Genomic DNA, 14,881 nt, shown 5'->3' on the forward strand with positions numbered 1-14,881 from the left:
CCGAGCAATCCAAATTCTTGGATATGTTTAAACAGATAAATGTAAATCTTCCTTTCATTGATGTGATTTCAGGAATGCCTAGATATGCTAAATTCTTGAAAGATCTAATCTCAAATAGAAAGAAAATGGAAGAACTCTCGGCTGTTACTATGAATGCTAATTGTTCAGCAGTGCTGTTGAATAAGATACCAGAAAAATTATCTGATCCAGGAAGTTTCACAATTCCATGTTTTCTGGGTAGTCTTAGTTCAATAGAAGCATTGGCAGACTTAGGTGCTAGTATAAATCTAATGCCATATTCACTATATGCTAAACTAGACCTTGGAGAATTGAAACCAACCAGAATAAGCATACAACTAGCCGATAGATCAATAAAATATCCTAGAGGGATAATGGAGAACATGCTAGTTAAAGTTGGTACTTTAGTATTTCCAGTAGATTTTGTTGTTTTGGACATGGAAGAAGATTCTCAAGTTCCTCTCATATTAGGAAGACCATTCTTAAACACGGCTAAAGCAATGATAGACGTGTTCGGTAAGAAACTGACCCTAAGTATAGAGGATGAGAGTGTTACCTTTTCAGTTGATAGAGCAATGCAACAACCACAATCTGCAGATGATACATGTTATTATATTCAAACTATAGATGCACATGCAGAATTATTAGAAGAATTTCCAGAATTACAAGGAACAGGAGAATGTTCTTTAGGAGAAGGTAATGAACCAATTGATGAAGCTGAAATGTTAGCTACACTTATAGCTAATGGATATGAACCAACAACAGAAGAAATTCAAATGCTAAAAGAAGAAGACAGATATCGATATAAATCATCGATAGAAGAACCTCCGAAATTAGAGTTAAAGCCACTTCCAAACCATTTGGAATACGCTTATTTACATGGTGAATCTGAATTACCTGTAATAATATCGTCTTCTCTTACTGAAAATGAGAAATCACAACTCATTTCTGTGTTGAAATCTCATAAACCAGCCATTGCATGGAAGATTCATGATATTAAAGGAATAAGTCCTTCGTATTGCACACATAAAATCCTTATGGAAGAAGGTCATAAAACGTATGTGCAACGCCAACGAAGACTAAATCCTAATATGCAAGATGTAGTTAAGAAAGAGATTATTAAACTGCTAGACGCAGGTCTAATTTATCCAATATCTGATAGTCCATGGGTAAGCCCAGTTCAATGCGTGCCTAAGAAAGGTGGCATGACTGTCATTACAAATGAGAAAAATGAGCTTATTCCTACTAGGACTGTAACAGGATGGCATGTATGTATTGATTATAGAAAATTAAATGACGCCACCAGAAAAGATCACTTTCCCTTACCCTTCATAGATCAAATGTTGGAAAGATTAGCCGGAAATAGTTACTATTGTTTTCTAGATGGATTTTCCGGATATTTTCAAATTCCAATAGCACCCGAAGACCAAGAAAAAACCACATTCACGTGCCCTTATGGTACTTTTGCTTACAAACGCATGCCATTTGGACTTTGTAACGCCCCTGCAACCTTTCAAAGGTGTATGATGGCGATTTTTCACGACATGATAGAAGAATGCATGGAAGTTTTCATGGATGATTTTTCAGTCTTCGGTGATACATTTGAATCATGTCTAGTTAATCTGGAACGAATGCTTATTAGATGCGAACGATCAAATCTAGTACTTAATTGGGAAAAATGCCATTTCATGGTTAAAGAAGGCATCGTTCTTGGTCATAAAATTTCAAAAGAAGGAATTGAAGTGGATAGAGCTAAAGTAGATGTAATTGCTAAACTTCCACATCCCACCAATGTTAGAGGAGTTAGGAGTTTTCTAGGACATGCCGGTTTTTACCGACGTTTCATAAAAGATTTTTCTAAAATTGCCACTCCTATGAATAAACTCCTAGAAAAGGATGCTCCATTCATCTTTTCAGATGAGTGTATCAAATCTTTTAATATTCTTAAAGAAAAACTAACTAATGCGCCGATCATGATAACACCAAATTAGAATCTACCATTTGAACTAATGTGCGATGCAAGTGATTTTGCAATGGGAGCCGTTTTAGGACAAAGGATTGAAAAACGATTTCAACCTATATATTATGCTAGTAAGACGTTACAAGGAGCACAAACGAACTATACAACTACTGAGAAAGAACTCCTTGCTATTGTCTTTGCTTTTGACAAATTTCGATCATATCTCGTTCTAGCAAAAACGGTGGTCTATACCGACCATTCTGCTCTTAGATACCTATTTTCAAAACAAGATGCTAAACCAAGATTAATCCGTTGGATCTTACTCTTACAAGAGTTTGATATTGAAATCCGAGATAAAAGAGGAGCAGAAAATCTTGCCGCTGATCATCTTTCTCGTCTTGAAAATCCCGAATTAGAAGTTCTGAATGAATCAGCCATACAAGACAACTTTCCTGATGAATATCTATTGAAGATAGATTATAAAGAAATTCCATGGTTTGCAGACTATGCAAACTACTTAGTTTGTGGATTCCTTGAAAAAGGATTATCGTACCAAAAATGAAAGAAATTCTTCAGTGATATAAAACACTATTTCTGGGAAGATCCACATTTGTTTAAAAGTTGTCCAGATGGAATAATACGCCGATGTGTATTTGGAGATGAAGCTAGTAAAATATTAAACCATTGTCACACAGGACCAACAGGAGGGCATTATGGGCCTCAACTAACAGCAAGAAAAGTTTATGATGCTGGATTCTATTGGCCTACAATTTACAAAGACGCACACCTTCTTTGCAAATCCTGTAATGCATGTCAAAGGGCCGGAAAAATAAGTCAACGTGATGAAATGCCACAAAATGTCATCCAAGTATGTGAAGTATTTGACATTTGGGGTATTGACTTTATGGGTCCATTTCCAAAATCTCATAATAATCTATATATACTCGTAGCCATTGATTATGTATCTAAATGGGCGGAAGCACAAGCTCTCCCAACTAACGATGCACGAGTTGTAGTCAACTTTTTAAAACGTCTTTTTGCAAGGTTTGGAACACCGAAAGCTTTAATAAGTGATCGGGGAACTCATTTCTGTAATAATAAACTTGAGAAAGTACTTAAAAGATATGGAGTAACTCATAAAATCTCCACCGCATATCATCCATAAACAAGTGGACAAGTTGAAAATACCAACCGAGCTTTAAAACGTATTCTAGAGAAAACCGTAGGATCAAATCCGAAGGAATGGTCCATTAAATTGGAGGATGCACTCTGGGCTTTTAGAACAGCCTACAAAACTCCAATTTGAACCACACCTTTTAGACTTGTTTATGGAAAAGCATGTCATCTTCCAGTAGAAATTGAACACAAAGCGTTTTGGGCTTTGAAGACATGTAATCTTGATTTACATGAAGCCGGACGTCTACGATTAAGTCAACTAAACGAATTAGAAGAATTAAGACATGAAGCATACGATAATTCGTTAATCTATAAGGAAAGAACGAAGAAATGGCATGATAAAAGAATCAGAAGTTCAAAAGAATTTAAAGAAGGAGACAAAGTTCTTCTTTTCAATTCACGATTCAAGCTATTTCCTGGAAAATTGAAATCAAGATGGTCTGGACCATTCATAGTCAAAAGAATTTTCCCATACGGAACGATAGAATTAATAAATTCAAATGGGATTGAATTTAAAGTTAATGGACACAGAGTTAAACATTATATAGATAGTCCGATGGAAGTCGACAACGAAGTTAATCACAATTTCGACACCACAGCTAACTAAGTGTGGGGAGAATCAAGTCTTTAAAGGATAATATGTATTTCTGTTAGAGTTAGATTGTCTGTTTTCGTGTAGTTCTCGAAAATGGAACCTGAATGGTCTTTCCCTAGCAGACCCTAAAGAACTAGTCTTCTCCCCCCATTTTGAATTTTTATTTTTTTAGGTTTTTACAAAATGAAGACTGCCTGTGAACTAAACCATGGTCTAATGCTACACGCTTTGATCACTAAACGTAATAATGACACACTTCCGAGTGAAATAGTATCAGTAATCAGAGAAAGAATGGACGGAGTTAGAAAAGAATCCAGATGCGAAGATAATAAGTTACAATTTGGTAAAGGAAAATCAAAATCCGCAGCAAAAAGAAGAGCACGACACCTAGAAAGATGTCACAAATGCGGAAAATGGTCACATGGAGGTAAATGTTCAAATAATCAAACCTATTCAAACACCGAATTTGTTACTTTATGCAGAGACGGACCGTTCATATGTTTAGAAGAAAAGACACTGAATGCTCGAGGTTACGCCTATGTAGCCATGGAAAACCAATTAAACCGATTATCTTATGAATGGGATAGATCATATAACTAAGAAATCTATTTCACAGGTATGTCTGTACATTTTTATTTTTATTTTTATTTTTTTTAACCTTTTGATAATAAACGCTAATTTGTTCGCTATAAAGTATTAAATTGGTATTGAATAAAATTAGGTTTGGCGACCGAAATTATTGATATCATTCAAAAATTTATTACATCACTGCGAAATTTAACGTTTATTCTTAAGGTATAAATATCTTTAATCAATCAACCCAAAATATTTCAAAAATTCGTCATGAGTTAAATTAGGTCTTGGAACCGAAATTACTTTACTGAAAAGAGGGGCGCATATTTTTGATAATATTTGATTGATTAAAGTGGGATAAAAAGCCAAAAAGATTTTTAATTTTATTTTTACCATGTTTTTAAAATTAATATTTAATTCTTAAATTAATATTGTAAACTTTATAAAAACAATATATTTAAAATTATAAATATTTGAAAAATTAATATAAGTTTGGTGTGAATTTATAATATGAATTTTTAAATTAAGTTTGGTGTGAATTTTTAATATTAATTTTGAATTTTATATTTAAATTGTGTGAATTTAAAAACAAAAATTTACTTTATCTCATTAAGTTAAAAATTTGATTTTTAAAATTCGTCGTATGTTGAAGACTAGGTCTTTGAACCGAAATTGCTTTACCCGAGGGAGGGACGAGAACTTTTATTATCATTATTTTTAATCTTATTGAATTAAAGTATGCCAAAAACATTAAAAAACCCAAAAATCTTTACTTTTAAAAAACCGCGCTTTGATTTGACAAATTTTAAAATTTTGTCGAGGGACAGACTAGGACAACGATCCGAAACGCCCTCGCTCCTAAAGGAAACCAAATTTTTAAAATTTAATTAATTATAAGTTTTATAAAGTATAAGGTTTTATATAAAAAAAAAAGTTAGAAATCACTGTAGCCGGCACCCCATGCGATCGCATGGGGTTTGCACTTGGAACCCATGCGATCGCATGGGGACCAAATGCAGGTCAGAAACAAATACAGCAGCGGGTCTGTTCTTCCCACAAAACACACACATACACCCGAAAAAACTCTCAAATCTTCACCAAATTTCGCCAAAATTCACCGTAATTCGTCATTTTTCTTGCTCTAATCATGCCTAGATTCTCATTCTTCAGCAAATTGGTAAAAATTACACCCCTAAACTCTATAAATTCCTAGTTTTTGTGATAATTACCAATTTTTTACCTAATGCAATTTTGTTAATTTCTAGTGTAATTAGTGTTAAATTGTTAGTATTTTATGCATGTATAACCTAGATTGATGCTATTTAACATGATTTGAAGCCAAAAACTTCAAAATTTTTAGAAATCTAGGGTTTGTGTTCTTGAGAAATTTGGGGCTTTTTGATATAAACAGGTTATGGCCGATTTTTGTCATGAATTATTGCTAAATTGAGTAGTGTAACATGTTTAGATAGTTAAATGATCCAAACAATGATCCTAAACATGATTTTTGGAGATTAAAGTGGACTTTTTAAGTCCAAAATTCATGAACTTGATTAATTTGATATATTTGCCATTTGAGACTTGTTTAATTATTAGTAATGACTATTTTGACATGTTATTTGAGTTAAATGCTTATGAATTTTGTATACATTTTCATATGTGCTTATTTGAAAAGTGTAGAATTGTGAAAAATTGTGAAAATGTGTATAAGTTTAATTTTGATTTAACATGTTATAGTGATTGTTTTAAGTTGTTATTTTGCTAACACTAATGCATATTTGGATGCACAATTTTTGTATTTAATGTGTTTTACAGAGAGCCGATACTGGAGGTTCAGGAGCATCATCATCTAGACGACCAGCACCAGAACCAGAACCAGAAATGCAACACGAACAAGAACCACAACAAGAACAACAACAACAGCCTGATCAGCACATACCTTATTATGATCCGGTACAGTTTGTTGATGAATTCATAGTATTCCCAATGAGGCCGCCAGTAGAATTCCCAACGATTCCTGAGCACACTCTACATCCTAATCTGAGATTTGATAGAAGATGGAGAGATTACGAGACATATCAAAGGAACAAATTCAAATTGGTAACAAAAAATGTAGAGGTGCCAAGGGTAATCGATTGGGCCCCTTTGGAAACGGTCCATCTAGCTGACCGTGTTAGACAGCTTTTAGTTCAAAGGTATGGCAGTTCTTCTTTTACAGATTGGGAACGTCTTTTCACCATTCGTAGACCTGTATATAAGGAATGGTGTGTTGAGTTGATAAGTACTGTATCACTTGATACAAATATAGTTAGAATAGATGATAGAAGATTTCTTAGGTTTATCCTTGGCGGTAGGATGTACAGAATGTCCATGCTGGACATGGCCAGGGCCTTACAGATATATACTCCTGGTGAGTTGCTATTACCCGATTGTACAAACTTGATTCATTATGGTGAACGGGTAGATAGTAACTTTGACGCTGACGCCATTTGGAGGCGTATGTCACATTTTGATGTTTTTACACGAGCAGGAGGACACTCCTATACACATATTGACAGAGCCGAGTTTCGTATTATTCATAGATTTTTGGCTAACTCGATTACACAAAGAGGTCATAATAAAGAAAAAATTACCTTATATGATTTATTCTACCTAAAGTGTATTCAAGATCCTAGAAGCTTTGTCAATATCCCTTACTGTGTTGCTTTTTATTTATCTAAAATGGTAGAGGGAATGCAGGACGGGAGTATAATAGGAGGAGGTATTTTTGTTACTCTCATTGGAGAGTATTTAGGTGTTGATAGGAACCAAGGGGGTCCATTACAGATTTGTAGAGAACAGGTTGAGCCCTTAGGATTGAAAGTTTATGTGGGTGCTAAGGTATTGAAAAGTAGACGTAACCAGGAAGTACCCTATGAGGGATCTCATCCTCAGGTAGAGAGAGGCTCAGACGAGGAAATGGAGGAGGCGGAAGACATTAGGGATGTCTTTCGAGATGCTATTCTTGACGTCCACGTTCGTATAGATGAGGAAGCAATGACGAACGCGGCCAGACATAGTATGTATGAGCAGTGGAACTCCGAGCGAGTATACGAGGATTATAGGCGACGCCAACACGATAGCTGGTTAGTTCATCAGCACCAAATCATGAGCCAGCTATCATATCAGGTACCAAATAACTATGTACCTACTCGACCTGCTCATTTTTCGCCACATAGCCCCGATATCCGACCACCCTTTAACCGGTATGACTATGACCAAGCCTATCAGAACACCTATAACCAACAATGGAACCCACCCGATGAGATGAACTGGAACCCCTATCCAGACTGATTTAGTTCCATTTGGTTATTTTTATGATTTTTATGTTTTTATCTTTTGACTTTTTCATGTTTAAACTTATGTTATTGGATATATTTGTGTAATTTTTATTATTTTATTATTATTGTGTACTAATATTTCATATTTAGAATTTGAAAGTGGGATATTAAGTCCCATTTCAAATTGCCATGCATGATTATATTTGTATGTATGTATATTGTCGATTGTACAAAACAGGATAAAACAGCGCATTTTCAAAGACTGGCATTAAGTTCAGCAAAAGCTACTAATTTTGATGACAAGATGACAAATAAATGTGATGTAACAACAGACGAAATGAACAAATGATATGCACCATTTATCATTCAGTAAACAAACGCCAATATTTTTGGAAACTTTGGTAAAATTTAATCATTTCTACGCTAATCACCCTCAATAATTTAAATTGTACTGATTTCTTGCAAATGAGGGCATTGCAAGATCTTAAGTGTGGGAAGGGGTTAAATTCTTTCGGATTTTTAAAATTTTTATCTTTATACACTTGGTTACCATTAAAAATACTAGTAACGTAGTAGTTGTATTAGAATCTAGTGCTCTCTAATAAAGAACAGCCCTAGTCTTATATACTGACTACCCAATTCTAGTAAAATTTTTCAAAATTTTCAATTAAATGAACTCAAAATCATGTTTATACATATTTATGAACGATAAAAGTAGGTGTTAACACCGAAATTATTGTAACCTCAGAAAGGACATAAATTGAGAAACAAACCAAAATGTTAAAATTCATTCAAAATAGAATAGAGGGCGATAAAAAGGAAAATAAAAGCCAAGTGTGGGAAAATTTACCAAGTTATCTTAAACATATGTCACATATATCTGTGACAAATAACTGAAAATACTTTTGCTTTGAACTAAACTAAAACTGTTTTACCCGATGAAAGAAAAGAAAAGATGGATCTACACGATGAATCAATTCCATCATTAAAAGGAAGTAAAGTCTTCCGAAAAAGACACGCGCTTCTTGATTTAGGTCAAGAAGTTGTCGTCCAGACCAGCTGTAGGTTGACAAAAAATCTAGAAAAGTCATCACTAAAATCAGCAGGAAATCCACGGACCTCAGCATTAAACAGGGTCGCCAAGTGGTCAGATTTATCCTAACCATGAGAAGGATTTATCTCGTAAAATGGGGGGGCACCGTGCAAATTAGCTGGATAAGACTAATGAATCAGATCCCCAGAAAGGATAATCTCCTTAAAGATTAAAAATCAGCTTTTAAGCCTGATATTACTCAATCCTAGAGATTGACCTTAAAGATTGAGAATTCAAACTCATGGAATTCAATGATATCTAAACTCGAGCTTGAACGAGAAAATATTTTGATCAAAATTACAAACCAATTTGTTTTCTGAAAACCCTATTTTCAATGCGTTCATTATCATTGAACGTAAAATCCTAGGAATTCACCTAGAATTCATTAGGTCACCTGAACCAAATCGGGTGTCAACCGTAAGAACGGTGGTTGCATATCATGGTCAAAGACAGGACCTTGTGCCAGATCGAAAAATCATAAGGGTGAGCTTTACTATTGCTCCTACCAAGGATAGTAATTGCGTCCGACACGTTATAGACCATAATTAAAAGCATGTCAGGGGACATTGCCTTAACAGTTGCTTGTTCAACGCTTTCCTTTACAACCGGACGGTAGTTTACCGAAAGGTAATATACGGGACAAGTAAACTGGACGTGTTGCTTTCCTAATACAAGGTTAGCAAGTGGTGACACAAAACTGCAAGTTTTGAGCTAAAATTTTCAAATCTGAAACCCACCAAACCCACAAAAATATTTTGCAAACACCGGTGAATGGTTAATCCGGAATACTTATCTAGGGTAAAAACTAGATTTAATTTTCAAAAGATTAAATGTTTTCATAAAGATCCAATTTCCTTAAGGATCTACATTTTCATAGTCATGTGGGACTGTAAACCGCCTTTCAAATGTGCACTTTGCTTTGGAAACCGAAAGTAAATCGGCTATTTGATTGCAAGTGTCGTTGACCTAAACCCGAGGCAACTGTGGATGACACACCCACCTTTAACCATGGTTCTATCGTTACTATCATTGTTTATACCGCCGTATAGAAATCACTAATGTACAAAGTGTGAAGAATAAAGAAGTGATTCTAGTATTTCAAGACGGTATTGCTTGAGGACAAGCAACGCTCAAGTGTGGGAATATTTGATAATGCTAAAAACGAACATATATTTCATAGCATTATTCCTCAAGAAAGACAAGCTTTTAGTTGCAATTGTTCTATTTACAAGTGATATTCGTTTAAATAATAAAAGGTGAAGACAAAAGACAGATTCGACGAATTGAAGACGCAAACGACCAAAAAGCTCAAAAGTACAAAATACAATCCAAGAGGTTCCAATTATTGATAAGAAACGTCTCGAAATTACAAGAGTACAAGATTTAAAATGCAAAGTACAAGATATTAAATTGTACGCAAGGACGTTCGAAAATCCGGAACCGGGACCAGAGTCAACTCTCAACGCTCGACGCAACGGACTAAAAATTACAAGTCAACTATGCACATAAATATAATATAATATTTAAATAATTCTTATAATTATTTAATATATTATATTATTTATAAAACCGTCAGCAGAAGAAAACAACCAAATATGAGCCTCCCCAGCTGGCCATGCGATCGCATGGTCTGGAAGGCATAAATCCATGCGATCGCATGAGCCCCAGTTCCAGCCCACATGCCTATAAAAATCGAGCTTTGGTGCACCAAAAATATCCATCTATCTTTCTCTTCTCTCCATTTATACGTAATATTTATATTTATAATTTTAATTTTAATTTTAATTTTAATTATAATTCTAATAATAAGGGTATGTTAGCGAATGTTGTAAGGGTGTAAGTCAAAATTCTGTCCGTGTAACGCTACGCTATTTTTAATCATTGTAAGTTATGTTCAACCTTTTTACATTAATGTCTCGTAGCTAAGTTATTATTATGCTTATTTAAAATGAAGTAATCATGATGTTGGCCTAATTACTAAAATTGGGTAATTGGGCTTTGTACCATAATTGGGGTTTGGACAAAAGAACGACACTTGTGGAATTTAGACTATGGGCTATTAATGGGCTTTATATTTGTTTAACTAAATGATAGTTTGTTAATGTTAATATAAAGATTTACAATTGGGCGTCCCTATAAATTACCATATACACTCGATCGGACACGATGGGCGGGGTATTTATATGTACGAATAATCGTTCATTTAACCGGACACGGGAATGGATTAATAGCCACTAGAATAATTAAAACAGGGGTGAAATTATGTACAAGGACACTTGGTATAATTGATAACAAAATATTAAAACCTTGGATTACACTCAGTCGACATCCTGGTGTAATTATTAAACAAAGTATTAAAATCTTGTTACAGTTTAAGTCCCCAATTAGTTGGAATATTTAACTTCGAGTATAAGAATAATTTGACGAGGACACTCGCACTTTATATTTATGACTGATGGACTGTAATGGACAAAAACAAGATGGACATATTAAATAATCCAGGACAAAGGACAATTAACCCATGGGTATAAAACTAAAATCAACACGTCAAACATCATGATTACGGAAGTTTAAATAAGCATAATTCTTTTATTTCATATTTAATTTCCTTTATTTTATATTTAATTGCACTTCTAATTATCGAATTTTTATTGTTATTGTATTTAATTGCACTTTTAATTATCGTACTTTTTAATTATCGCAAGTTTATTTTATCGCATTTTTATTAATCACAATTTCATTATCGTTATTTACTTTACGCTTTAATTTAAGTCTTGTATTTATTTTTTATTTTACATTTGGTTTTAACTGTGACTAAAGTTTTAAAATCGACAAACCAGTCATTAAACGGTAAAAACCCCTCTTTATAATAATAATATTACTTATATATATATTTGAATTTTTATAAAAGTAAACTAATATAGCGTTAAGCTTTGTTTAAAGATTTCCCTGTGGAACGAACCGGACTTACTAAAAACTACACTACTGTACGATTAGGTACACTGCCTATAAGTGTTGTAGCAAGGTTTAAGTATATCCATTCTCTAAATAAATAAATATCTTGTGTAAAATTGTATCGTATTTAATAGTATTTCCTGTAAAAATATAAGCTATTTTATATACACCTCACGACACATCAATTATTGTTAAACTCAAGTGGAAGTATGTTTTCTAAAATGGTCATCTAGACGTCGTTCTTTCGACTGAAATGACTACCTTTACAAAAACGACTTGTAACTTATTTTTTCGACTATAAACCTATACTTTTTCTGTTTAGATTCATAAAATAGAGTTCAATATGAAACCATATCAATTTGATTCACTCAAAACGGATTTAAAATGAAGAAGTTATGGGTAAAACAAGATTGGATAATTTTTCTCATTTTAGCTACATGAAAATTGGTAACAAATCTATTCCAACCATAACTTAATCAACTTGTATTGTATATTATGTAATCTTGAGATACCATAGACACGTATACAATGTTTTGACCTATCATGTCGACACATCTATATATATTTCGGAACAACCATATATGTGAATGTTGGAGTTAGCTATACAGGGTTGAGGTTGATTCCAAAATATATATAGTTTGAGTTCTGATCAATACTGAGATACGTATACACTGGGTCGTGGATTGATTCAAGATAATATTTATCGATTTATTTCTGTACATCTAACTGTGGACAACTAGTTGTAGGTTACTAACGAGGACAGCTGACTTAATAAACTTAAAACATCAAAATATATTAAAAGTGTTGTAAATATATTTTGAACATACTTTGATATATATGTATATATTGTTATAGGTTCGTGAATCAACCAGTGGCCAAGTCTTACTTCCCGACGAAGTAAAAATCTGTGAAAGTGAGTTATAGTCCCACTTTTAAAATCTAATATTTTTGGGATGAGAATACATGCAGGTTTTATAAATGATTTACAAAATAGACACAAGTACGTGCAACTACATTCTATGGTTGAATTATTGAAATCGAATATGCCCCTTTTTATTAAGTCTGGTAATCTAAGAATTAGGGAACAGACACCCTAATTGACGCGAATCCTAAAGATAGATCTATTGGGCCTAACAAACTCCATCCAAAGTACCGGATGCTTTAGTACTTCGAAATTTATATCATATCCGAAGGGTGTCCCTGAATGATGGGGATATTCTTATATATGCATCTTGTTAATGTCGGTTACCAGGTGTTCACCATATGAATGATTTTTATCTCTATGTATGGGATATGTATTGAAATATGAAATCTTGTGGTCTATTATTATGATTTGATATATATAGGTTAAACCTATAACTCACCAACATTTTTGTTGACGTTTTAAGCATGTTTATTCTCAGGTGATTATTAAGAGCTTCCGCTGTCGCATACTTAAATAAGGACGAGATTTGGAGTCCATGCTTGTATGATATTGTGTAAAAAATGCATTCAAGAAACTTATTTTGTTGTAACATATTTGTATTGTAAACCATTATGTAATGGTCGTGTGTAAACATGATATTTTAGATTATCATTATTTGATAATCTACGTAAAGCTTTTTAAACCTTTATTGATGAAATAAAGGTTATGGTTTGTTTTAAAATGAATGCAGTCTTTGAAAAACGTCTCATATAGAGGTCAAAACCTCGCGACGAAATCAATTAATATGGAACGTTTTTAATCAATAAGAACGGGACATTTCAATCGGCTCCATTGTTGTTGTTGTTGTGGTTGTGGTTGTTGTTATTGTTATTGTTGTTGGATGAGTGACCGGCCATGGCCGCATCCACGACGGTGGCTATCATTCGTTGTAGACCTTGCTCGGGTGTTTCATGGCGTGGTACACGGCGAGGAGGCATTGTTCCTTCAAAACACAAGAATATTGTTGATTAGTATTCTCAATAATACTAAACGTGATATGGAATGAGGATAAAGAGAAGATTTTCCTTGACTCGCCTTAAATTCTTTATGTCATAATGTCGGAACTTTCATATGAGTCACCGTAATATAATCCTGGAAATTATATTACCCTGATTCATATGTGCATTCGACATTATTCCTGTTGGTCCCTTGATAACAACAGGAGTATTGTAGAGGGGGGGGTGGGTGAATACAATTTCTTTTAATTAACTTAACAGTTAAACACGATTAGTATTCAAACATGTAAATTAAATAGAGTCACAGGTAATTTTCAAAGGTTATTCTTTATTGATTGAATCACAAAGAATCACAACTATCCTTGGCGGAATGATAGTTGGTTGATACATATTACCTAGAATATAGCTAAAAGGTAAACTAAAAGCTATTACACGTTTTTGACTCTAAATAAATAAAACCCACACCACTAGTTGTTACAATAGTGGATACAACAATTTATAGTAGTCCTATTAACCGTGTAATGGTTCTATTGTCCACTGGTACATAAGATGTCTGTACTTGTGGGGACAACTGCATCAAAGAGCATGCTCTCCTCTTTCCTCTTTGGTAGCTATTTACAGGAACACCCCAATTCGGTTTGGCACCACTATTTGATTAAACAAATAGAATGTTGTGTTCCCTAGGTGTTGACAAAGTATAACCCAAGCCTGCACATGCGTTAAACTTCTGCATTCCCACGTGGTCTTGTAAGGTCACTTGTCAGCCGCCGACGCGTGTCCTTTTCTGTTCAACTTTGTCTTTGACTTCTGTTGAATAGTACAATTAATGTAGACCACTTGGGAAACTACTATGCTTATAATGGAGCATAGCTGTCTTGTGTAGTAAGCTGCATTCCAGTTGTGCTGGTTCTTCATTGCTGAGACACTTGATATTCTTGAACTGGTGAGTACACATCCCGTGCTGATTGAAGAACACTGTCTACCTTGTGCTGGTAGACTGAGCAGTAAACTACACTTGACACAGCAATATCTGATGTCTATACACAAATAAACTTGTGCTGGCTGCACATAACATTTTAGTGCAAGTAAATTACAGTTTTGTCATAATTAAATCCTTAATTATTTTGGGGACTCAAAAATCTTCCTCTATTTGATGATGACAAAACCTATGACATATAGAGAAAACACTAAAGCTAGCACCGAGGAACCTAATGAAAAATAGGCAGTAAATTTGTCCCTTTTTAATTTTGTTTTTGGGATCTTTTGCTGAG

The sequence above is a fragment of the Rutidosis leptorrhynchoides genome, chromosome 1, assembly GCF_046630445.1.
Source record: "Rutidosis leptorrhynchoides isolate AG116_Rl617_1_P2 chromosome 1, CSIRO_AGI_Rlap_v1, whole genome shotgun sequence".
NCBI lineage: Eukaryota > Viridiplantae > Streptophyta > Magnoliopsida > Asterales > Asteraceae > Rutidosis > Rutidosis leptorrhynchoides.